This window comes from Stenella coeruleoalba (assembly GCF_951394435.1).
Source record: "Stenella coeruleoalba genome assembly, chromosome: 6".
Classification (NCBI taxonomy): Eukaryota; Metazoa; Chordata; class Mammalia; order Artiodactyla; family Delphinidae; genus Stenella; species Stenella coeruleoalba.
The window spans coordinates 86,005,075-86,032,539 of record NC_137151.1 but is presented as its reverse complement, the minus strand read 5'-3'; the positions used below and the strand labels follow the sequence as shown (position 1 = coordinate 86,032,539).

General features: G+C 36.2%; 1 protein-coding gene and 1 long non-coding RNA gene across 3 annotated transcripts in view; one reads left to right on the top strand and one right to left on the bottom strand.

Annotated features, from left to right (window-relative positions):
- TMEFF2 (transmembrane protein with EGF like and two follistatin like domains 2) overlaps positions 1-27,465 on the top strand; it is a gene marked incomplete at its 5' end in the record, with an annotated part of 247,076 nt that overhangs the window by 77,689 nt on the left and 141,922 nt on the right. The window lies entirely within an intron of this gene.
- The window catches only part of LOC307188126, a 92,145-nt gene continuing 82,449 nt past the window's right edge, over positions 17,770-27,465 (bottom strand). For both annotated transcript variants that reach the window (XR_013828809.1, XR_013828810.1), the window contains 2 exons: positions 20,505-20,702; positions 17,770-18,196 (listed from right to left, as the gene is read on the bottom strand). This is a non-coding gene — a long non-coding RNA (uncharacterized lncRNA). The remainder of the gene's footprint in view (positions 18,197-20,504; positions 20,703-27,465) is intronic.

Below are 27,465 nucleotides of genomic sequence, written 5' to 3'. Positions count from 1 at the left end.
GATAATAAAGTCCAAACACCTTAGCCTTTTTTTTCTGAATGTTTGGAACTTTTTTCAACTCCCTTTTCAGCCTTATATTTCACTGTTACTTATTAAATATTCAATATGTGAGACAAACCATACGATTCTCTCTGCTTTATTCCCTCCAAAGTGTTTCTCATCTAATTCCCACCCAGTGGCAATGCCTAACTCAGGATTCATCCATAAAAGTCCAACCCATTCTTCAAGTCCAACTTCAAGGTCAAATGCCATCATCTCTATTAAACTTCTCTTGGTTCACTAGATGGGAAATAATTTCCATTTCCCTGCTACTGTGAGATTATATATAACTATTGACAAAATTCTTACATTTTGTCTTACATTTTTGTGCCTTACTTCTTCTTCTATTTGTGAGCTCCATGTGGGCTGGGGCCATAGATTCTTCATCTTGGAATTTCCCAAAGCACTAAGAAAAGTGTCATGCAGACAGGAAGTACTTATTATTTTGAATTGAATGGAATTCACATCCTCAAGTATAGATTATAAAAGATCATTTTAAGAAGGGTAAATTTTATTATTCATTAAGTAAAATAATTAACAAAGAAATTAGTAACTCATGGACCTCTTTTGAAAATGATATAAGCTAAGTAGTGGCAGTGCTTCAGGAAAGGAAGAAACATGGATGGTGGATTTCTTAAAATAACTTTTTGGTTTTATTATCAAGTTTATTGATAATCATAACAAATAATGAGAAGCAAAAAAATACATAAGAATAAAATATTTTTGCGTGCAATACCGAAGATAGCCCCAGATATACCAAGTTACATTTTTAACACCCCAAAGGGGAGCATAGTTTGTATATTTTTCTGTAGTTTGTGTTTTCCTAATAACACTATGTATGTCATTGTGTGCCAGTTATTTCTGTATCAATAAATATGCTTTTATTTTTAATTGCTTTCTTGTCTATGTAACCCCCATACTTGAACATTTTGAGTCCTAGGGTTTTTTTTTTACTACAGCTAAATCACTTTAACTTTCATTCATGTGATTTAAATGTTATGCTCTTCTTAGTTTCTATTTCCTAGAGACAGAATTGTCTCACCCAGGACGTACGTGTATAGTGTTAAAACTATCCATATGCATTAAAAACTTTCCCTTCAAACTTTTTTTTTCTTTTGCTAATTTCTATTGGCAACAGTAGTATTTTAGAGTGCCCAATAGTGACTTCCTTAACCATCTTTTTGCTGACTCAAGCTGCATTCTCTAAAGTATTCCTCAAAATTGGGATATGTCTATACAATGGAATATTACTCAGCCATAAAAAGAAATGAAATTGAACTATTTGTAATGAGGTGGATAGACCTAGAGTCTGTCATACAGAGTGAAGTAAGTCAGAAAGAGAAAGACAAATACCGTATGCTAACACATATATATGGTATTTAAGAAAAAAAAATGTCATGAAGAACCTAGGGGTAAGACAGGAATAAAGACACAGACCTACTAGAGAACGGACTTGAGGATATGGGGAGTGGGAAGGGTAAGCTGTGACAAAGTGAGAGAGGGGCATGGACATATATATACTACCAGACATAAGGTGGATAGCTAGTGGGAGGCAGCTGCATAGCACAGGGAGATCAGCTCGGTGCTTTGTGACCGCCTGGAGGGGTGGGATGGGGAGGGAGATGCAGGAGGGAGGAGATATGGGAGCATATGTATATGTATAACTGATTTATTTTGCTGTGAAGCAGAGACTGACACACCATTGTGGGGCAATTGTACTCCAGTAGAGATGTAAAAAAAAGAAGGAAAAAAATCCAAAAAAACCAAAAACAACCCACTAAAATCTGAAAGAAGAATTTTTTTAAAATTGGGATATGTCATAATTCTTGTCTGCTTGGAAGACATGCGACGAAGTCCCAGCTAAAGAAAAAGCCATTGGATTAATAATAACTTAGGTTCTCCTTTATCCTATATTTTCTATGTATCTGAAGATACATGTTTTATAGTTAGTTGTATTTTAACCCGCTAATGGCAGGTAGTAAATAGTAACTCAATTTTGCAAATTCAGTAATGCCAATTGAATTAAAGAAGCATGCCATTGGCTTTTAGTATTCCAGTTCTGGGGTTATATTGCCTAGTTAAACTGTCACCTGCCGCTTATTACTGTGTGATATTGGGCCAAATGCCTAACAGGTCTTATCTACTGTTTCTGTACCCACAACATAGAAATAATGAAGGTACCTTCTCTGCAGGGTGGTTGTGAGGGCTAGATTAGATAATGCATAGAAAGCGTATTGCCCAGGGCTTGCCACCTAGAAAATCTTCACAAAAATAGTAGCTGTTATTACTTTTACCTACAGTGTTTGGAAAATAGTTGCCTAAAATACAGGTTCATTACTTGATAGATATGTTCAGTGAATGGTTTTGTTTATTATAGAATGATACATTACTTCAGGGAAGGAAACATGCAAAAACAATATTAAACTTTATGTTCACTTCAGTAACCCATCATGAAATACATATATAATCAATCTATCTCATGAACATTAAAATAATTTGGTTAAAAAAATTGTGTCATTTTGGAATACGTCAAATGAAAAGAGTGTGTTGCTCAACATTACATCAATTAAACTTCATATGGATATTTAAAGAATTCTGGTAATAATTCATGTGATAAAATCCAAAAGCAGTCTTTTCAATAAATGAAAAGTTTACAGGTCAAATCCCTTCACGATATTCATAGATAATTTTTTGTCTTGAGTTAACATGAGATAATAGTCAGGGTTACAATTTCACCTATAACTAACTTAAAGAAATAAGACAGGCAAAAAGAAAAGAACTGCCTTTCATAACACAAATATAGAATTAAACTGTCAAGACTTGAAATGTTCAATAACTACATGTAGAGTAAGATTTTTTTAATTCAAATAATCTTCTTTGAATTTGATAGGAAATGAATGTATTGGCCAGAAAATTGTGACAATTAATTGCAGAATGACTGAATTTTAATGAAAGGCTCTAAGAAAAAAAAAATGATGAAATGAATGTGCTGTTTGCTTTTAAATCATTTACAGTTGAATAATTTATGTTATCTTTAATTCATCCAGTTAAATTATCCAAGATGAATACAATATGAATAAAAGAGGTTTAAAATTGTCAGGTTTTTGCATTAAAATGTTTGCCGATAACCACTTTCTGGGTTTTTTTTTTTTTTACTATTTTAATGGTTTTATAGATTGCAGTACAATTTAGAAGACTAAGATAAAGTACATAATATAATGTGTTTGCAGCAATCTAAATATTTGACCTACATCTTCAGACATTAAAATAAAATCTCGTGTATAGGTAGGTCATGTGTTCGCTCAAAGAAAACTAACTTAACTGGAAATTCTTCTGATTATCTCCCCCAAATTTGGCTCACCCTATTCTCCCCATTTCTGTCCCAAAGCATTCTCCAGTTGTTCATACCAAAACCCGTGGAGTCTTGCCAAAAACCCTTAACTTCTTTTCTGTCAAGCCCCATATCTTAACCATCAGTAAATCTTGTCAGAAGCTACCTACAAAACATATCCAGTATACTTCTCACAAACGCCTACTGCTGCCACCCTTACCCAAGCCACCATCATTCTCCCGTATTCATAGTCTCTCTCTCCCTCTGATTATCCTAGTAGTCTCTTACTGCTCCTCCCTGCTTTGGCAGTTGCTTTCCTACAGTCTCCTTCTGATAGAGCAGGCAGAATGATCCTTTATAAATGGAAGTCAGAATGTGTCACTCTTCTACTCAAAACTCCCAATGTCTTTCCATCTCACTCAGAGTAAAAACCACAGGTCTTATAAATGAACTTCACAGCAGTATAATGAGCTAATTAATCCATGCTACATCTCTGATTCTATCTCCTACCACTCTCTTTTTTCCTCAGCTCTTTCCTCAAACACCCCAACTGTGCTCTCACCTCAAAGCTACAACAGCTCTGCATATAAAATAAAGACATAGAATTTCTCAGTCTCTTTCTCCTTCTGCTAATGACCCCACCATTGCTTTGATTCTCCCCAACAGAACCCTGGAACCCGGCTCTAAATGCTAACGGACTGACTGTCTGACTCAATACATACAATAATTGATGATTCATACAGCACTCTGCTAGGAGTTTTACTTGCTCTCTCTCCCTCATCTCTTTAAATTTTTGCTTTAATGTCATCTTTTTAAGAAGCAAATGGAGGCTTTAATTTTGTTTTTTGTCTTTTATGTGGTAATAGTCTTTTACTACATGAGCTTCAAGACTGTGTGTGTGCTGTTTTGTACACATTTCACTGACATGCTAGTATTATTTAACATTGGAATTCCTTCTAATGTTTTTAGATCGGCTGCCCTACAACTAAATTAAATTACATTTATTGAGCTTTTGCATGTGCCAGGTACCGTGCTCTCTGCTTTATATGCAGAATTTCATTTATTCTTCCAACAATTTAGAATAATCATTATCTCAATTTTATTGAGAGAGAAACTGTAATTCAGAGAACTTTGCCTTGCCTATGGTTGACATAATACTTGTTTTCATGGACCCAAGTTCCCTCTTCAGATATTTTCTTTAGGTTGACTAATATTTAGTTAGAAGGGAGTGCATTCTCCATGTGGAACTAGATTTCTAAGTGAGAAGACACCATTTGTATCCTCAGATGTTTATTACAGCCTAAGGTACTGCCTGAGACACAGTATAGTCTAGTGACTCAGCATATGTGCATTTGAATCAGAACACAGGGGTCCCTGTCCTAGCTCATCCGTTTCCCAGCTCTGCAGGATTTCCCAGTGTCTAGTTGCGGTTCTTCTGTAAAAGAATAGTACCTAGGGCTTCCCTGGTGGCGCGGTGGTTGAGAGTCCGCCTGCGGATGCAGGGCACATGGGTTCCTGCCCCTGTCTGGGAGGATCCCACATGCCGCGGAGCGGCTAGGCCCGTGAGCCATGGACGCTGAGCCTGCGCGTCTGGAGTCTGTGCTCCGCAATGGGAGAGGCCACAACAGTGAGAGGCCCGCGTACAGCAAAACAAAACAAAACAAAACAAAGAATAGTACCTAAAGGAGCATCCAAACCAATAAGATTTTGAGGTCACATTCTAAGACAATGCATACAAAATTAGGTACAAAAATTGAATATTTATTTAGAGGAGAAAAGAAAACATAGCAAAATACAAATTTAAGATAGCTGACAAATACCTCAAATATTATAAACTCCAGAAAAAAAAAAAAAGCAATATTCTTGTTTTATGCCTAACAGTCAAAGTGACACAAGTAAGGATTGTTGGAAAATAGCTAGAGTCAGACTTTCCTGGAAGCCCAGGGATGAGTCAGGTCTTTCTGGACAAAGGTTTCCAGTGGGCCACTGTTCCAATGCAACATCACACACAAGATCAGGTTTTCAGCCTCCAAGTCAATCAAGAAATTACCTTGAAGTGTGCACGACATACATACTTGTTTTAAGCAAAACCACTCTGCTGTAGGCACTCTCTATATGTTTGCTTAATTGAATTAAATTGGGTAAGGCTGGTTCCTTGGTATAAAATATGAAGATGTTTGTTGAATGTAAAACTTATTTTTTGGCTATTTTAAGGCAGTTACTAACTTTGACAATAAAAGTGTGAACAGAACCATAATTCATTATTAGGCTAACATTTCTTCTTTCTGTGAGTATTTGTCAATAACTTTTGGCCATGACATAGAGCAGTGTATATATTTGTAATATACTTGAGTAATACCTATAAAAACAGTTCAAAAAACTAAAAGCTGTCTAAATTTTTTCCATTAATCAAACTATGCCTATTGAAAAGCACTATTGAAACAAAATATACTGTCACTCTTAAGGTGGAAAAAAGTGATAAAATTGTTATCACTTGATGAGGGAATGCAGAGGCATGGAGGTAATACCCTAACTTCTTATCCAAGCTTGATTTGTATCGCCAGTGTGATCTGGAGAAATTCACTAAATACTTTTGTGATACAGATTCCTTAGACACTGAAGGAGCCAGTGGTTTTAGGTCTTCCTAAAGAAGTTGGGGAAAATAAATCTTGAAATGAACATACATGTCTGTGTGCTTTTAGGACGCGAATCTGTTGGGCAGCAGCACAGTCTGAGGCATATGATGCAATTCTACATACCAAACTGAGAAAATTGGGTGGAAAACCCATTTTCCCTTAAACAGCCTTTGAAGCTGCCAGTAATTAATTTGATATAGTTCTTAAAAAACTGAAGCCAATCTCTCTAAGTTGTGGGGCTCTGTATGTGAGCCATCTGGAACTATCAGATAATCAGGACAATTTAAGTTATGCTTACATAATTGTGAATAAGAAAATTCATTTTGGTCTGAGTTCAAGGGTTTAGGAAAATAGAGCATAACCAATCCAAGAAAGTTTGAAACACAGCAGTAACGAGAGATACGCAAACCAGATGCAAGCACATCTGGTTCGAGTTTTTTTTTAAAATAGATCTGAAAGCTGTATTCCTAATGTCCTAGGCTTCCCAAAGAATTAGTTCATGGACTTATCTTCAAGGAATGACACTTAACTAGATATTATCTGACCCTAAAAAAGAAACAAATAAAACAGGCTTGTTGACTACTGAAAAATGCAATTTAACTATGAACATTACTCAAGGCTTTCTGTCCTCATTTCTAGTGAGAAGAAAAAATAGCATGTGTTTGCTCTATAGAAACAACTGGAAAAATTGAAAGAAGGGAAGGAAAAATAAGGAAGGAAGCCTGTATTGATTTTTGCTCAGTTCTTAGTGTAGAAGCCCTGTAGCTCTTACCTGCTGTCTTTTAAGAATATTAAATGAGTGCTAATGTAGTTTTAGAAACTTGACATTATTGAGAATTTCAAAAATTCTCTGTTTTTAAAAACCAACTCATACTTAAACACAGTTTCATGCCTGGTTTCTATAACTGAAATACTCTGAAAAATTCAAATCAATTCCTTTTCAATAACTAAACTAAACAATATTTTGCCAAAGTTTTTCTCAATACTTACTCTAAACAAATTTTGTATTATTCACTCAGATACATACAGCGAGTTATGAGGATCAGCTGGCCAAAGACAGGCTTTTAGAGAATTCCATTCTGCTACTCTTCATAGGGTTGTCATATACCCAGAAGAAAAAATCTTCAGAATTTGAAATTTTATGGAACTGCCAACTTAGCTAATTTGTCTTTATTTTTCAAATTTTACCTTTATCACCCAGTTGAGAGAAGAGCAGCAGACTGCCTCTGCCTCTAGCTCAACTGCCCTGCTATAATCCAAACTGGATAACGGGGTAGAACCTTGGTTCTACCTTATGCTTAAAATTCTCCTGTATAGTCAGGAATTATCTACAGGGAAACCAAAGTGTTTGCTTAAAGACTTGATTTCTTAGCATTTTGCCTAGTCTCATTTTAACACTTGACTTATCAGATAATGAAGAGAATTTTTTGGAGCAAATTGTTTTAATTCTAAATGACAGGCAAATTAAGTACTTTAAAAACATTGATTTTATATTGACCAAATAGTTCAAAAATTAACATAAATAAAAGAGAAAAACATATTTATTTTCTACACAGGGAAGTCAGAGTTCCGGTCAAATAAGATTTAGATTGAGAATGTTTTTGCTCAGTAGAATATGACCTTGCATTTGATACTACTCACTGGGTAGAAAGTCACTTTGTTTTTTAAAGACTGTATGTTAGTGTTTTACCTTATTCTGCTGGTGTGGTTAAAATCAAAGTTAGAGATTATTATTTTGGGGGACCATTTCCTATCTTAAAGCATTAACAGATGGTGATATATGGTACTAAATAGCAAGCACAGAATGATATACATTGCACGCTTGTATTTGGTTAATTGAGTCAAATGTAGTTGTCATTTGCCAAATGCTTGTGACCTTTCTTTGTCTTCCCTTTCCTCTAAGCTGCTGTTTAAATGGAGACTATCATTACCACTTTGGTGAAGTCTAAGTGTGATAGCATATGTAATGGACCTAGAATCCTAGCCTTGCACTTTCTTCACTTCATTTAGACAACTTTTAGGCTAACATGAGCTCTGAATGTGAACGTATTTTTGCATAATCCAATTAAAAATAAAAACATGAGAACTTTAAGAGATATTAACAATGGAGGTCAAAGAACATACAGTGAAGTGCAGTTAAGACATGATGACCTGCAATTGTAGTTACTCCTGCCCCTCCACAAGGAGAAAAAACAGTACTTAAAATTGCAATGAAGATTTATTCCATTTTGGTTAGATTAAAAATGTGCAGTCAAATGCTTTTTTCTCCAAGAGAAGAGGGTAAGGTAGGTCAGTTGAAGGTATCTATTGTATCTTAAAATCTATTTGAAACGTTTGAGTGAATTATTGTCTAAATTGACAGGTGATTCCTATCCAAGCTAACAATATTTTTCTGTTATCATAGCCCAAGAGGGACTACATTAAAGAATATATGCTCTTCCTAGGCTCTGGCTGAGTACACAGATGATATAATACATGAATTAGGAAACTAATACACTGGACTTATAACTAAATCCACATAATTCCATTGTGAGATGTCCTTACTTGCAATCCTTTGCAAAGCATGCTGTGCACAGTGTGGTAAGTATGCTTGTAATGAACAATCAGGGAGCTTCGTACATGGAGAAATGTGCAGGCAATTGTTTGAAAGAGCATCTCAATAAATACCCAAGGTGAAGTCAACATGATTTCCTTAAGTTGTTTAAAAATGTATGTGCCTAAAACTATTCTGTCTACAAAATTTAGTGTATACACAAATCCAAAAATTCTTTATTAAATATTATATTTGTATATGCTAATACAAAGAAATAACAAAATTAAAAATCAATGCAAAATATACTTGTGTTTTTTAGAACACTTAAAGACCTCAAATTTGAAGATCTATCCACATTTTAAAAGATATTTTTCTTTTTATAATTTTCAAAATAATGAGTACATTTATAAACTGAAATCAAGTTAATAGGTATAGAGGATTCATTTGAAAGAAATCAGTCATGCATGGAATATTTTATGATATGCAGAATGAGTATCTAATTTCTAAATGGCCTAAAAAATAAGCTTCTAAAATGGTTCTTAAACCATTAAAAAAATTAACCTAATAAATACAGTCACATTTCTGTTGTTTTTTATTAATGCTTCATCTACATTTATGTCTATAAAATTTTTAACTTCAGTTGAAAATCTCTTCATGTAAAAAGTCCCAACTGAATGAATGAATAACACTCAATTAATATTCCACTGATTTCATTGTTAATGGACGACCAAGTCACAGCCTGAGCAGAAGAGAAAGTTAAATATCAACTGCTTCCTTTCAGAGCAGTAGAACACTCATCCAAATTCCATTTTCTGTGTTCTATGGAGCAGTGTCTCCAAATCCCATAATACCACTTCTCCTCATTATGAAAACCTCTTCACAGTTTACATGCTAAGAACAGAAGACTAAACCATGACAAATGCCCAAAGCAGCTTTTCAAGTTAGCATATGAACTATGAACATACCTTAACCTCAAATTATGGATTATGTCAAAAACTATGAAGCATATTTATCTTACATACATTTCATTTGTTGGTTGTGGTTTCTAAATATTTTGACAGTTGATTATTTATTTATTTTATGTTTAAAGTAAGTTACGGAAGACTTTTATTCCCAGAATGCAGGAAGCACTATGCTTGAATTCGAAATCCTAAATTGAATACTCTGATAATATCTGACTTTGCCATTAGCTTATCCCCAGTATTATTATGGAAAGTGTTTTGGTCTCCACCTCTAAAGTAAATTAGTGATAAGATTCTCTATATCATGAGGATTTGTGTTGTTATTGTTGTTCCTTGTCTTTTTGTTTTAAATAATTGTTTTCTATATTTCTTTTGCTGCAGGAAAAGTGTTGGGTTTATTGGGTGGCCCCATAACTTTATGATGTTAATTTTTCCATAAACATGCTTGAAAATAAAATTAGAATAAGTGTGTGACCTTATTTGTCAGTAAAAAGCACATTTAGAATTTATTTTCAAGGCAGGAAGGATGACTGTATATTTCTCTCACTGAATTCCATGATGTTGCTATTTCAAAACTTCCTTAAGGCCTTACTACCATGCCATATACATAAAATGATACATGGGTGCATGTAGAAGAAAGCCTCTATCTTGCTGGAAAGGTATATTTCCATCCATTTCTGTCCTTCATTGGAATCAATTTTTATTTCCTTTATATTTACAAAATATTTCATCTTCTCCAATAAATATGGTACTGAAAGTAACTGAATTATATCCCTCTTTAATATAATTAAAAATTGTAATTGATCATTGAGGGTTTTAGCTCAGTAGCAAAATAAGCAGCAAGTTCTGAGCCAAAATAATAAACTATATATAATCAACTCTGCTGATCTCTAGGGTTTTAGTTGTAAAACATCATCAGGCCAGACACTAAGCCTCAAAGCAAGGCCCTCTTTATGGCTTCAGCTGTGTCCCCTTATTCAAGTTACTTTCCGTAACTCCTGCCTATATAGAATCTGAAGGGAGAAGCTTGAGAGGACTGTCCTGTGTATAGGGAAAGGAAAGCTGTCTATGGGTGACTCAGAATCACATGGGGGAAAAAATTAGATGAAGGGAGAGTAAGAAAACAATAGCAAACCTACTCAGGACATAATAAAGGCAAGAAAGGAATGATGAGGCAGATAATTGAACATGGCAGACCATCAGTGGTTGTAGAGAACCAAGTATATTTGAGGAAAGTTCAACCCTGATGTTTAAATTCAGCTTTTGTGATCAAATGTTGTGCTTGCATGAATGTTTAAAGTCAGCCTTACTCAAGTGAATTTACCATGAGCCTCTAGGAATATGAAGGACAGCAGAGACTCAGTTTTGAAATAGGCATAAGTGGTTAATCTGGTAAAACTCAGAGAAATATGTTGACTCATTTTTTGAGTCATTATGTTTGGAAAATCACTGGGTTCTAGAAGAAGATGCATCCATTTCCGTTGCTAGTGGGATGCTAGAATACAGATTTTCAAAAATTATTTATTTAAAGCAAAAATGCTATTAATAGCAGTGAGTATGAAACTTGATTATGACAGCTTAATTCCCCCCCCCAGTATATGCATTAACTAATGCCAACTGATGTCAACACAAATTATGAGCATGCAAGAAAAACTAATTGTTCCACATTATTTTACAGTTATTATTGATTACCATGCCCTTTGCAAATCAAGACAGAAATAGAAAGTATAATAATCCTTAAGGATGAATTTAACACTTACTAGAGGGGAGGAAGGATATTTCCAAATACTTTCTAATTGCATATTAAAATCTCAGGATACATTTAAAAGGCTTCAACTGAGTATAAATAAAATCTGGCTAAATTTTAGAACATGATCTCTAATCAAATATATACCGATTTAAGAGGAGACTTCTCTTTTCAAGTTGAAAATTGTTTCTTGTTTCTATCAGAGTGGCATCTTCATCAGCTACAAATAAAGTCAAGATAAGATTTGAAATGGACATATCAACCACACACACACACACACACACACACACACACACACACACACACACACACACAATTATCAATACTAAGAATGTTTGCCCCTGGTTGTGCTGTAGAATTTTATTTCAAATGGTGGATGTTCAAACGCCACTTGAAATGTGTTTGGGTCGGTGTCTTTGGAACTGGACTTACGTTACATTAAAGAAACACAGGAAAGCTGAGACGCTGAATTACACATTAAAATAAGAACAGAAGCAAAGTAATGTGAAAAGCGGTATAATAAAAGTCATATAATATGAAACTTTTATCTGTGTCCTGAGCCCCAGTTCTACCTCATCCTCTCAGTCTAAGCAGACCTCATAAACCTCAACCAGAATACAGTTTATCAACATTCCTCCTTTTCAAAAGATTATGTAAATAAAGCAGATAAGCTTCTTTCAAGCCAAATTAATAATAAGTACATTCAAAAGTAACTGCTTGGAAGATCAAAGGTCAAGACACTTGAATGTTCCATGTAGAGAATTACCATGATGTACTGCTAATACCATGAGTCTAAAAACAATTCAGGGCTTGGAAAAACAAAACACAACAAAAATCTAGTCTTAGGCTTAATGCTTGTGTCCCTAAGACCAGCCCCAACATATATGAAAACCCAGAACTTTCCATCCCTTCTTTATCATATACTTTTCTTTCCCTTTTTCTTTTTGTTCTATTTCTTTATTCTTTTTATTTCTGTTTATTCCTCCTAACTTAGAGTTCTCGGGGTTTAAATGTGATCTGAAAGACTTCCACTGTGGGTTTAAACTCTTAAAATTACTGCAGTTGATCTAGAAATGACCAGTAAGGTCTAATTGGCTGGGTCTACATGTCATCAAATGGTAAAATTTACTTGGAGATTTCTGGCACAAGCTCTTGTCTGAGTCTCATCTAGCCACTGCTAAGGAAGAGAATAGAAGTGTTTTTTGTGCTCTTGTGGTTGAGGTCTTGGAATTCAGATTTGGAACTTACATCCAAATGATTTCTTATTCTATTTTCCGCATGTTCAATGATGGCTAGTTCTTAGAGATGAGGAACACCTAGCCTTCTAATATCTGAAGAGAGGTGAGATGTTATTTGGGAAAAGGCGAGAGTCTGTTTGGAAGTACCGAATGAATACCTTTTTTATGGACAGAGAATTGATAATAATATAGGAACAGAATTTGAGACTTATTCTAGAAAAAAGCTATTAAACTAGGTCAAATGCTCCCTCCAAAATAAATAAATAGCACCAAAATATCACTCTCCATCTCCTTGTCTTGATTTATTTTTCTTAACACCTACTGTATCTTATAACTATTACTCCATTTGTTAGCATCTATTCCTTCCTAGTAAAATGTGAGCTCCATGAGAACAGACACAGTGCAGGGAGAGCACATGCCTTTAAAGTGATTTTTAGTCTGTGAACAAATTGGGAAAAGGAAGAACAGCTCAACAAACAGCAGCAATGTGCATCTGCTCAAGAAAGGGGCAGCTGGAGAAAATATCAAGAGAAGCTTTCCAAGGTAAACCCTCTATTTTGGGGTTTGTATGGCTTCCCTATTGCTGCTGTAACAAAGTACCACAAACCACTTTCCCAGCCAAACATCAATCAACGATAAAAATGTTGGTCTTTGGGAACGTTGAAGACTTGTAAAAAATATGGAACGTTCTTTTCTTGACCATTTATATAGTCCCAAAATTCTTCTTAAAATTCCAGATAATCTATCAATTATCTTTAAATACCACACATTTGGTAAATGTAAATTACCACATGTTCATATACAAGAATCTTATATATTTGAAAATAAATATACAGAACCCTGCATATTTGAAAATAAACGAAGGAGAATATTCAAGAGAATTCCTGAGTAGCAAAGTCAAACTTGATCTTGATTCCACTTTATTTTCAATCAGAAATAGGAGACAGCACCACACAGAATACAACAGGAATTGTCATTACCAATAAATATCTAGCCCACCATCCAGGAATATCATTTCTTGTAACTGAGCTTTAATAAGAGAGAAGGAACTGAAAATTGAAGCTTCAAATCCTGGGCAAGTACGTGGACTTCAGATGTTTAAGTTTCTGATGAAGAAAGCAAGCCATATGTTTTTAAGACTAACTTTTAAGAGAAAGTAGTCACACTATCATAAAAAAACAAATTATTCTGAAGAGGTAGTAATGCACACTTGCTGGAATGAGAGCAAGATTTCAGGACATAGATGTCACTGGACTTTAGGAATTTTTTCCCCACTTTTTTCTCCAGTGTTTTGATACTTTAGCATGAAGTGCACATAGCAGTTCATGGTTTTTAATGAGTTGGAGAATTACACTGAAATTCAGTACTGTGATAATAACCTCCAAATTAATATTTTCCTTCGGATAAATTGCAATGGAAAAAAATCTAATCTTATTGCCCATAAAGTGACATAATAAAACCAGAATGCCAACTATAGCGTGGAAAACTCTCCCAGCAAATGTTACAGAGACCATCCACTTTCCGAGTGTTTGCTCTTCGTGTTTAGCTATTAAAATAAGGGTTTAATTTAAAATGCATGAATAAGCTTCTTACTAGATTGCAGACAAGCAAAGGAAGTAAATATTTTTTTCTCTCATTTAGAGAGCTAGCTGATATTCTATCCTTTTCTCTCTTTCATGCAATTACAACTTGAGTAGGTGACGTGGGGGTGTGAAGGTGGCAGGTAGGGCAGAGGAGGAGGGTGTTGAGCGTACCTGCTCAGTAACTATGCCTCTGTCCCAATCACCTCTGTGGTTTCCCTGACGTTTCTGCTCCTATGTGACTTTTGCTTAGGCTGGGATTTATAACTCTGTCATTCAGGAAGAGGTGTTTGAGAAGAGCCATTAAACAACCATCAAAGCATTAAACAGCTACACACGCAAAAACCGACCACAAGTACTGCCACGAGCTGGTTGCAGAGAATCCCTAAGCCTTGCAGGAGGTGTGATAGTACTTACAGAAGGAGCCTTGGGAGCTGGGAGTTGACAACAATGTCCAAAGGACTAGAGGCGAAAGAACACACAGCTTGAGCGTGTGAGACAAATGCTGCTTTCTTGCTGCATTCACCAGCTCCCACGTGTAATATTTCTAACACATTAACAGAGCATTAGAGTTCGTGGCATGCTTAGTGACAGGAATAGAACCATGAAATTGGTAATGTCTTGCCAGTTTTAAAATGTAGATGAATAACTTCTTGTCAAAGCGATGAAGTCTTTCTTATCCTATAAAAAGAATCCCTGTATAACTAATGAGACCCCTGGGCCATCATACCTGCTCTGTTCAATTTCTTACACTAGTTTGGCTGTTCAACTACCTGTAGTACTTGGACTATGGAGATAGGTATTTTCAGAATTGATTAACACTGTAACAAATTCAACATACAAATGCTCACATCTGAGTTGCCTCCTGGATATGATGGGCAAATTTGATGTTACCATTTTTAAGCTATTCCTGGTATTTCTACGTCAATTATCGGACTTCCCTGACTCTTCTTTATACAGAAAACATGTAAATTAGCTTATGTCACACATTGTGGAGGGAGAGTCTCGGGATGGTAAGGTGTCAGAGAACTGCCATTTTGACTGATTGTACTCCTGGCAACTAATTGTGATAATAGATTGCTTTCTATTATATCACTGCATTCGGTTGTGATGATATTTAACTACAGAAGATTAAAGACATGTCATGATGCCAGGGAACTTTATGAATGGGCTAGTGCATTTTTGTCACTCTTAAAATTAGCAAGCCAGAGCAGAAATAAACAATTCTGGGAAACTTCAGAGTCACTCCACTAAAGAATGCACAATTTTTGTCTCTCAGCATTTCCTTTAATTGTTGAGCCAATAAATGTTTACCGTTTGCTCTTTATGTGCTAGCACTGGGCTAGGCCCATGTAGAACACTTCACCAGAAACATGATCCCACCCTTAAAGATCTGCTAGTCAAGTTTATATAAGGCAACATAAAAACAATACAAGATAATACATACTAGTTCTAATTTGCTTGCTACAAAAAATAAATGTTATTTACAGAAAAGAGAAGCAGATCAGTAGAAATAAAATTATATAGAACAATTTGATAGTCAACTAGTGGATGAATAGAATTTTGTTAAGACAAAGGAGAAAAGAAGGCAACTTAGGTAGGGAGATCAATGCATGGAGGAAGAATGCGGTTATGCACGGAACAGGTGAGGCCAGTTCTTAAGCTTAAAGGTTACCATGTTCTAGGCATTGTTCCATCTGTTTTATATGCCTTTTCTTGTTTAATCCTCTCAGTAAGGTAGACATCATCATCCCCATTTCACAGAGCTGGAAACAAAAACTTAGGTTCTACGAAGTCACATAGCTTGGAAGCAGAATAAATTGGAATCAGACCCAGCTTGGGCAGGGCCAGGTGGCATGTGGCCTGAGATGAGCACAGGGCACATGGCGGGCACATGCAGGCTCAGTCTGGGTTGGTGGCCTTGGGAACCCGGAGATGGACCCAGATCACAGATGCTGTTCTCGAGGAGAAAATGTTCAGGGTTATCTGGATGTGGAGAGAGGCAAGGGGATTGTCCAAGACTCTATGGCATGGTTTCGACCTGGAAGTTGAGTGCTGACTCTGAGACTCGCTCAGAAAGAGAGGAGGGCGTCTCTTCTCTTAGATCCTATGTTCTTCAGAGTTTTCAAGGAACTTCAAGAGCAGGATTCTTTGCCACTTAGAGTCCAATAATCAGTCATCCTCACCTTTGGGAACAAAAAAGACTGAGGTTGTTGGTCCCTAGACTGCTCACCTAGTTCTTCCATCAAAGTAACTAGGTCAGGAGGTGGGGAGAAAGGCCATACCTGAGCCTACAGGGATTTCAAAAGAAAAGGAAAGGAGGTTAGGAAAGACTGTGCTGGAGCCCAGGGAGCAGGAGTTTTGTCTAGATACCCTAAATTCAGTGAAGAATTGGAGCAATTCGATAATTCAATCTCCAAATCTCACTTTTGCCTTGGTTTTTCAATATGTGTTTTTTTGTTTGTTTGTTTGTTACATGGGCTTCTCACTGTTGTGGCCTCTCCCATTGCGGAGCACAGGCTCCGGACACGCAGGCTCAGTGGCCATGGCTCACGGGCCCAGCCACTCCGTGGCATGTGGGATCTTCCCTGACCGGGGCACGAACCTGTGTCCCCTGCATCGGCAGGCGGACTCTCAACCACTGCGTCACTAGGGAAGCCCAATATGTATGTTTTTTAAACTAAAATCTACTGAGGGCCTACTATGGTAAGTGGCTAAAGGGATACAAATATAAATCAGACATAGATCCTACCCTCCAAGTGTTCATTGAGAATTATGAGACCACAAACTCATGATTAACCTTTCAGCCAAGGTGAACGTGATTGAAAGCCCAAGTTAGGGGCAAAGTGCTTCAGAGTTCAGTAGAAGAAGACTTACTTCAGGAAGAAGGGGCAAGCGTATGTGGAAGGCTAAGCATAAGAAATATTTTGGAGGTGGTATTTGAAATGTATGTGATAGGCTTTGGGCAGAAGAAATGGTAGAAGACAGAAAACCAGTTTTTGGCCAAAGCAATAGCATGAGTTAAAAGACTGAAAAGTGGGAAAGTGTGACATATGAGTAAGAAACAGTCCTTGAGTTTGCCTAGAGAGCACTGGGGACATGAACATTTCAGAAAATATCAGGATAATTGATTCAGTTTTGTGCTCTATTCTGCATAGCTGTTGTTTCATTCAAAGCAGCTGATGCTGACACCACCAGTAATGTTATCAGGGTCAGCTTGCCCTGACCCAAATGTCACTCACTGTTTCTGCCAATGAGGTGGAATGAGACCCCCTCTCTTTGTAAATTCTGCAGCCAGATGTGGTCTGGAAAAATGCAGGCACTCCATCAGCTAAAAATCCATGAACCATATATCGCTATGGCTGGAGTACAGATAGGTCCTGGAAATAGCGTTAATAAAATGAGAGCCTCTGTTTTCCCACTACCCCTTCCATCTTTCATGTCCCTTCACGAACTCAGTCCCTTCTTACCTGTGGGGAAAATTTAGCCTCCTTGTTAGGAAAAAAAAATCTTATTTGCTTTGAACTGATAGCAAGTTTCTGGAGGTGATGGAAGGAATTGAAGTCCCAACACCTATATTGCCTGGCAGAACCTCTACAAGGATCTGTTTACTCATTGTTGAGCCACAGACAGAAAAATCCACCACAGAAACACTGCTGTTCCTTAGTGAATCAGGTAGCTATAGGCATTGGAACCATGCTGGAATGAGTTTGTCTTTTCTAAATCAATGTTCGGCTCAAAGTGAGGAACAGGAACTAATTGTATGAACTATTGCCTCCCAGCATTTACTTCTTTGTAAATAAATTTTGTGGGGTTTAATAAATAAGCTATTTCTATTTGGGGTTCAAACGCACATGTGAAATATCCGATGTGGAAAATAATGAATGCTTAAAAATATGGTTTTATTAATAGAGATATTAACAGAGGAAGTCAACAGACATCATACAGGGATTGAGTCTATCAGAGATGATATAAAGAACTTACTCAGAAATATTATTTGTCAGTATCACACTTACCGTACGTTAAACATAGACAAGTTTCTAATATAATCTTCAGTCTCTTTCATTGCAGCTAGTTATAACGGATCAGCTCCCTTTTCGTTTCTTCTTTAATTTCACTGCGGTAACATGCTTGAGTGAACACAGACATGGTTCATTTAACCAATTTGGCACTATGCCTTAGGTTTATTAAACAAACAAAGATTTGATGGGCTGTCTCTAAACTCTAGCCCCTCAGGTAATTCCTGCAGCTGTAGTATTGCTCCTAAGGTGACTTTTCACTCTGCTGGTGCTGGGACTCAGGATACTGTGAAAGGAGAATCCATACACTTTGGGACCAATGTTTATTCCTTAGATTTCTCTCCTCTTTTTAAGCTGGATATTGTCTTTTCTCTACCTAACTACTTCACAACCCTGCATTTTATTGGATAGAATTATAAGCTGTTTTTTCTCAGAGTGTTGCATATACTTCCTTAGAGCCTTAGAACATGATTGGGTATTAAATATTTTGCAGAGTTAGGAAATGAATGAATTATTGTATAGTTCTTCCCAATGACAAAGTCTTCCTCATTCACTGATTAGCTGGATTTTTTTTCCTTGAGTTCCTGTCCAGAGTAGAGTATAACTATCTATCTATGAGCTCTCAGATTGGGAACTTAATTTTATGTATAAGGTGGAATTTTTTGGGTCGAAAAGATGTATATTTCAATTTTGTTTCTTCCCAACTCCAATCTAGCAAATGATACCTCAATTTTTATTATACGTATGTTACATTAAAAGAAAAATTGCTTTTTAATATATTTTTCTGTCATGTATAACACCTAGGTAATAAATTGCAGCATATATGCTAACAGAGTAAAACTATTTCAAGGCAAGTGTCTTTAGAGGTTGCATACAGACCAAATACAATAGGAGATATAGTCCAGAGGAATAAAAGACATGTGAACTTAAGGTTGCTTGTCCTTTGCTGGGAGGTGTGTCCAATTCTGCATTAGCTTGGCACCTACCGCAATGTAGATGGATCATAAGGTTTGATCATTACTATGAACATTTTTTACAACCCAAACTTATAACCCATGAATACCACCTTATCTCTCAGCTAACAGTCCTTTCCCCTTTTGGGAGTGTTACCAAGGTGACACATACTACAGAGGATGTACTACTAAAAAGACAAGAATTGCAATAGGAATATTTCATGGGCAACCAGGTTGTAAGCAGTGTCCATAATCAGTAATTTGAAATAAATCTGCATAAACCTTGACTCAGGACAAAACCTTGTTAGAAAGCTGTTTGTTTTTTTCCAAAAGAAACCAGGATAAATTGCAGTATAATTGAAGTTACCTTTACTCGTGTATGATTTTTGAACAACAACAAAAAAACTCTAGATGTACTTTCATACAGCTTTCGTGAGGTCTCACTGATACTGCATAGCAATTATGAAGGCAAAAACAAACCAACACATAACTGAATGTACCAAAAACTTAAATGTTCTTAGTTATGGATAGATACCAATGAATTCTATAACCAATAACTTGTTAAATAATTCCTTTAATTTTCTGATATCATTGATGATTTATATTGGCCAAAGGTGCAGATTTAACCAAAATAATAATACATTTAATTTGTCATATGTTAACTCCTTTGATCTTTACATTGGCCTGTGGAATTTGATAGGGTTCGTTTTCCTAATGAGGGAACTGACACACAGGAAGATGAAACAATCTCTTAAAGATCACAGCAGCCATTTTCAATGGCTCTGCGGCACATTTGGGAAACGGATCCTGTCCATAGGAATAAATCCTTTGAAATGCAGAACTCTCTGGAGTGCTAACTGCATGATGAGTGAATGCTGTGAGATGATGGTAAAAGTCATCCCTTAAGAGCTCTGTGATCAGATTCATACATTTGCACCCTAGATTTCTCTGACCCAACTTTGTTTACTGAATCCTGAAATTAACCTTCTTAGTGTTTTTTTTCCTGCTTCCATGAGTTCACCTTCTCCCTACCTCTATAGATATGGATTTTCCCTTCATATACCTCTTTAATATGGTTATTAGATATAACTGCTCACAGTTCCAGAGTTGAGATGGAGATAGAGCCAAGCGTACTGTTCGGAGGTCAGCATTCTCCCAGTTTACTTCTCATATGGCTGCCTGAGATGGGATTCCGCCTTGCCGTCTCTCTGAACAGACCTTTCAGCTGCTGTCAGTTTTATTTAAAGAACCCACAATGAGTGATGCCTGACTATGTGGTGCTGTTTTATGTGCAGAAAATCCTAGGGTGCACAAGGAACATATAGCCCTGATGCCTTGTTTATCTCCTTTTGGCCTCACAGAGTTGGTTTTCAGCTACAGGCTGCCTCTTTCTACCACTCCATCTCAATTTACTGAGGAACCGTGAGCTCAAGTAACTTATCCAAAGTCACACATGAGTGGCTTACCAGAATTCATACCCCAGAACTGTCATGGTTCCTAAATCCTTTATTATGAGCATTATACCATACCATCTTCCAGGTCTCAGTATTAACATCATGTAAATTTATTCTCCAGCATGATTCATTAAAATGAAAATGGACCATTTTCTCTGATTCTTCAAGCACTTCAGAAGAAGCGTTACATCCTGAATACAGATTTCATTTCTGAGAAGCAGACAAGAAAAGAAGTTAAACCTTTACTTGTATCAGAGGCTGGCTCAACTTAAAAGGGCTTTTATTCCAGTTTTTGGTTTAAAATATTTAAAGGAAAACCAAGCAGTATTAAGGTGAAGCATAGCTACAATTGCATGTTTTAGCAGTAGGTAAAGCAAGGCAGTTTAAAAGTGCCTGTAATTCAGTGGCAGAAAACTAATGAATCTCCTCCAGATTAAAAGTTAATGTAAAACTAAATAAAAAAATCAACTTGTGCTACACACCCACTCATACATTTTAAAATAGTTTCTGTCATCATAAAGTACATAGCATTGATTCCCTTTTTCGGTGGGATCTCAATTTCTGTTTAAATAGAGAATTAAAATGACAATAAAGTAACCACTTATAAATATATCCCAGTACAAAATAATACCACAAGAATTAAAAACTCCACAGAAAAGTGTGTTTAAGATTACAGTCAAGAGGTAGAAAGGTGAAAATAAAAGTGGAGAAATTATAAATTGTGATTTTTCTTCTCTTTCAGTAAGAGTCCTACTCTGAATCCATTCTTTATATATATCTATGTATATATAAAGAACATTCACTTTTCTTTCACATACAATTTCATTATCTCAGCAAAAATCATTTACAATTATCTTCAGCAAAAATCATTTATTAAGCACCCGCTATGTGCAAAGCATCAGATTTGACACTATTTGGGTAATAAATAGCATCTCCTCTCTCAAGGAAGTTATAATCTGATTGTAGAACAGAGGATACATTTAATGATACAAGCTTGCATCACTGATGCAAGGAAGAGAATGCCAAATAAGTGGCACACACAGTAAATAAGATGAGAAATAAATAATGGTAGAGCAAAAAAAAAAAAAAAAAAATGAGCCCGATCACAGCAGAGGCACAAGAGACAGTGAGGGACAGTGAAAAGAGCTCGACTACAGGATTCCAATGGACCTGACTGCAAATCCCATCTCTACCACTAGTAGTTGTATGCCTTTAAGCAGGACTTTTAACTTCTCTGATTCCACATGTATGAGTAGGCATGATAATACCTAGCCCATAGAGTCATTTTGAGTACTAAATTAGAAAGTGTATATAACTACCTACTCCAGGGTTTGTCTCTTAGTAGAAGCAAATCAGTGGTAACAATGGTTCTAGTGGTGATAGTATTAAGAGCAATTTTGAAACTCCTGGGACCAGAGCCTGGCGTAGAAAAGGCCCTGAATGAAATTTAGTTCCCTTTTCTAAGCCCTCCCTTTACCTACAATACTATATAATTCTCTAATTGCTTGAGTTAGACCTGAATCAAAATAGATCGTAGAAGTTCAGAAATGGAGACAGACATTTCAGATGTGGATAAAGAATGAACAAAGTCAGGAAGCTGAAAATACAATTAGGGCATTCAAGAAAAAATATACTGGATTTTTTTTTTTTTTTTGCAGTTTTTGCATATGGCTTTTGAAAGCTGGTACGCTATCTAAACACTACATGTGGTAACGACTACGTAGAGGAGTTTTTTCCTACTGCTTTTTGATTTTGAAACAACATTTCTGTTAAAGCTCTCTAAAAATCCTGCTAGGGTAGACACATTCCAAAATGCAGGAAACAACTGATAAAATACAATGTTCTGTCCAGCATTTTGATATCTTTTACTGTCTTCTATTTTTATTTCATTTAAAACATATTCTAAGGTTAAAAATAAACCATTACGCAAAGTGATAAAAAGCGTTTTTCAGGGATAACAGTTGGGAAAATGCACCAAAATAAATACCAGATGGAGTAATGATGACCCAGATCTGACTATTGAGGAAGGTCATTTGTCTATAGAAACCCAGTTAACATGCAAAGTAGTTTTAATAAAAACTCATTCTTGAGTAATGATAATTAGCAAACATACATATAGGAGAAAGTTTATCCTCACACATGGTACAAGGAACACAAATGCAATAACTTTATGATAAAAAATGATAAAAAATGATAAAAAGTGCTAAAATGTTAGCAAAGTTTCAGTGATGTTACTAAATTCATTTGTTTTTAGTAGCATTGGAATTTGGATGATTGTTTTAGAAAATCATAGGCGGAAGATGACAGAGAGGGTCATATTTAGCGTGCTAACTCTGACTTTCTGTTTAACTATAGTGGCTGCTGGGAGCACTGTGCTCTAAGAATTCTAAACCACATGGGGTCTTAGCAGGAAAGAGCACTAGACTTGAATCGAAACATCTGCCATGGGTAAGGGCACAGCAGTAAGAAGTAAAGATAAAAGATTTTCAAATTCTTTGATTAAAAAGACTCCACTCCTAAGCACATGTTTCAACACAAGAAAGAAATGATGTATTTATGAAGTTATTCATCACAGAATTAACATTATGTAATGGCCAAAAAAAAAAAGGGCAACTTCAAAAGCAAGTAAAACGGGTTAATAAATTATGATGTCTCATCATTGATTTTTAATGTATTAAAAAGTATAGTTTTAAAGATCACATAGAAGACTTTAATACTTTCTCCATATAATATGCCCATAACTAGGACTCTTCTGCCACTGAAATCAGTTTTGTATCATCTCCCTCCCGCATGGCATTTTTCGTTATAGTTATGATGCCCTGATTCTTTTGAAAGGAAAGCCTGATATTTTATCACAGTTAATTGTGTAGAAATTAAGTTTCAGGTATATGAATTTAACAAATTGTCACGTCTTCAGGCCGATTGTTTAATCTTTCTTAAATTAGAATTAATATGACTAGAAAGAAATGACTTCCATCTTATGCCTCTTTATAGCGAAATTTGCTTATTAAACAAAACCTCAAACTACTTAAGAGCGAAACGTATTTTCATGCTTTGCATTTCTTGGCTCAGCATTAAAGCAGACAACGATTTTTGCAAAGAAATTTTTCAGAACAAGCTTCAAGACTAAATTACAAAATATACTGAATTTCCTACAGCTTTGTGGTAAACCAATAAGCTGTGTACCAAGGTGCTGCTAGAAAAACAAAGAGCATCACTTTACCCTTCCAGTTATTTAAATATGTTTTGGATAAGCCCTAGTATTGGGCTGAAAATACCTATCACAAGAAGTTCTTCTTTTCATTCTTCACTGTGTGTCATAACAAAAAATTCTGCTCTTACAACATTCCTAATTTTAAAAAATAGTATATTCAGGTAACACAAAATTACAAAAGGTAGGGTTTTTTAAGATTTGCTTGTAAATATGACATCTGTTTGATCAAATACTTTGCAAAGCATTATGTGTAATGAAAAGCAGATGAGAATTTGGCAAACAAGTAAGCTTTGGAGTGTATAAAACATTGTCTAAATGAGCACAGGCTTTGGCTTTAGGTTCAGCAAAAAGATTATTTTATATACCTCAAGTCTTTATTGCTGTCAAAAAAGAAACCCATGGAGCAGCAAAACTGGTCATTTAAATTGATATGTATATAATCTGTGCAGTTGCTGTGTATCCAGAAATACCAAATTGACTTACTTTCTCTACTTCAACACAGGGCTCACAAAAGTGTTCAAGAAATATGTGCTACATAAGTTCCTGAATTAACTTAAGTAACTGATATAATAAGTAACTGAGTTAACTGTAGAACATCTATGTGATGGTAAATGATTTTGTCATAATATGGTCTAGTTGATGTGAGTTAATAGCTCTATTTTATAAGTTGTTACTCTCTAGCATATGCAATTATTGTTTAGCCATTTGTAAAATTATCTTTGTTCCCCCAACCTCAACTCCATCACTACCATCATCATGGTTTTGTGTAAGGTAGAGGCCAGTTCTAAAAATAATGTTAAGATATGTGTTTCAGATTAAGGGAAGTTAATAAAGTAGACTTTATACTTACCATTGTATCTCAAGTTTACATATTTTTCTATCTTCCTAGGCAGTGTTTGTGCAATGTGATATACAAGTACCAAGTAATGAAAATGCTTTAGGTCTTTAAAAGTTAATAAACAAATGATGAACTTAGTTTTAGTAATCTGCTCAAAGCTTAGATGAAGAAATGACTGAGTTGTATAACATTTGGGAAGGAAGGGAAAATCATTTTAATCTTGATCTTTTATTTACTCGTATGTATATTAGCTAGGGCCTGTCCCCATAACAGCAAGACACAATAATACAGTAGCTCCAAGGATACAGAAGTTTACTTTGCTCTCACATTACAGTTCATCCCTGCAGGACAGATGAATAGTTCTGCTCCACATGATCATTCAGAGACCCAGGTTTTTGCTAACTTGTTGATCTGCAGTCCTCTGAAGCAGGATCGGCAAACTTTTTCCATAAAGTGTCAGATGATAAATATTTTAGGCTTGGTGGGCCATATACGGTTTCTGCCACACATTTTGCCTATTTTTATTCTTTTAACAATGCTTTTAAAATGTAAATACCATTCGTAGCTTACAGACCATACAAATAGGCCACAGGCCAGCTTTTGCCTATTGGCTATAGTTTGCTGACTTCTTCTTCAAGGGAATTTCCTGCATTTTAGAAGTTCAATCAATGCCACCTCGATGTGCCAGCTTTCAGGAGGAGGAAAACAACTGAAATAGAAGGCAAGCAATTTCCACTTAAGGAAGTGAAGCAGTAGTTATACATGTCACTTTCAGTCATATTCTGGTGCCAAGAACTTAGCCATATGGCCATCTAGGCATAAAATAGGCTGGCAAATGAAGTCTCTAAGCAGATTCCCACATACCCTGCTAAGATTCTATCACTATATGTGTCAGTTTGGTCCTCTGGGAAGTGGATGCCAAGACAAATTTAGGAGTGAAAAAGGTTTATTGGGGAAGTGAAAGATAAAATGCAGAGAAAGCAGAATTGGGTGGGGAAAGTCCACAAACTGTGTTGCAGAGCTGATAGTTGTGAAAGTAGAGAGGAAGAGAAGCAGGATGGGCAGAGCAAACCTCCAACCAAGAGACAAACGTGGCAAAAAATAGGTCAACCCTATGTGCATCTCCAGAGTAAATATTGCACATTAGGGGAGTCTTATCTTGAGCAGGAATGGCCAGACCCTAGTATTTTGCTCAGTATTTTGCTGTGGCTGCAAAATAAGTAAGTCGCCTGGGCTTGAAAGCTGAGGTGAATCTTGAAGTCACTGACAGCTGGGGGCTCCCAACTAACTGCATATCTTGCAGCTAAATGGCAAGTTCTTTCTTGAAATCTGAGTTGGGTACCTCCATAGCTGCCTTATTGTGTAAAAAGGGAGAGTGGATTTAGGGAGCACTAGTAGTTGACACAGTATATGTTACTCATTAGTAGAAAGAAGAAAGAAGTATAGATTTAACCACTGGATGAAACCTGCTAAATCTATCAAGAAGGGGTAGTGTCTGCGGAAATACAAAGGATCATGAGACATTACCACAGCAACTATATGCCAATAAAATGGACAACCTGGAAGAAATGGACAAATTCTTAGAAAAGCACAACCTTCCGAGACTGAACCAAGAAGAAATAGACAATATAAACAGACCAATCACAAGCACCGAAATTGAAACTGTGATTAAAAATCTTCCAACAAACAAAAGCCCAGGATCAGATGGCTTCACAGGCAAATTCTATCAAACATTTAGAGAAGAGCTAACAGCTATCCTTCTCAAACTCTTCCAAAATATAGCACAGGGAGGAACACTCCCAAACTCATTCTACGAGGCCACCATCACTCTGATACCAAAACCAGACAAGGATGTCACAAAAAAAGAAAACTACAGGCCAATATCACTGATGAACATAGATGCAAAAATCTTCATCAAAATACTAGCAAATAGAATCCAGCAGCACATTGAAAGGATCATACACCATGAGGTATAACCTCACACAGGTCAGAATGGCCATCATCAAAAAATCTACAAACAATAAATGCTGGAGAGAGCGTGGAAAAAAGGGAAGCCTCTTGCACTGTTGGCGGGAATGTAAATTGATACAGCCACTATGGAGAGCAATATGGAGGTTCCTTCAAAAACTAAACATAGAACTACCATATGACCCAGAAATCCCACTACTGGGCATATACCCTGAGAAAACCCTAATTCAAAAAAAGTCATGCACCACAATGTTCACTGCAGCACTATTTATGGTAGCCAGGACATGGAAGCAACCTAAGTGTCCATTGACAGATGAATGGATAAAGAAGATGTGGCACATATATACAATGGAATATTACTGAGCCATAAAAAGAAATGAAATTGAGTTATTTGTAGTGAGGTGGATTGACCTAGAGTCTGTCATACAGCGTGAAGTAAGTCAGAAAGAGAAAAACAAATACCGTATGCTAACACATATATACGGAATCTAAAAAAAAAAAAGGGTTCTGATGAACCTAGGGGCAGGACAGGAATAAAGATGCAGCCGTAGAGAATGGACTTGAGGACACGGGGAGGGGGAAGGGTAAGCTGGGTCGAAGTGAGAGAGTGGCACTGACATATATACATTACCAAATGTAAAATAGGTGGCTAGTGGGAAGCAGCGGCATAGCACAGGGAGATCAGCTTTGTGACCACCTAGAGGGGTGGGAGGGAGACGCAAGAGGGAGGGGATATGCGGATATATGTATATGTATAGCTGATTCACTTTGTTATACAGCAGAAACTAACACAACAATGTAAAGCCATTATACTCCAATAAAGGTGTTAAAAAAAAAAAGAAGGGGTAGTATCATACCTCCTCTGAGTTTGAGCAACATTTATATTTTTTTTTCCTTTTTTCAGACCAAAATTCATGTAGTTGATAATAGGGTCTACTTTATTGTCAAATGTG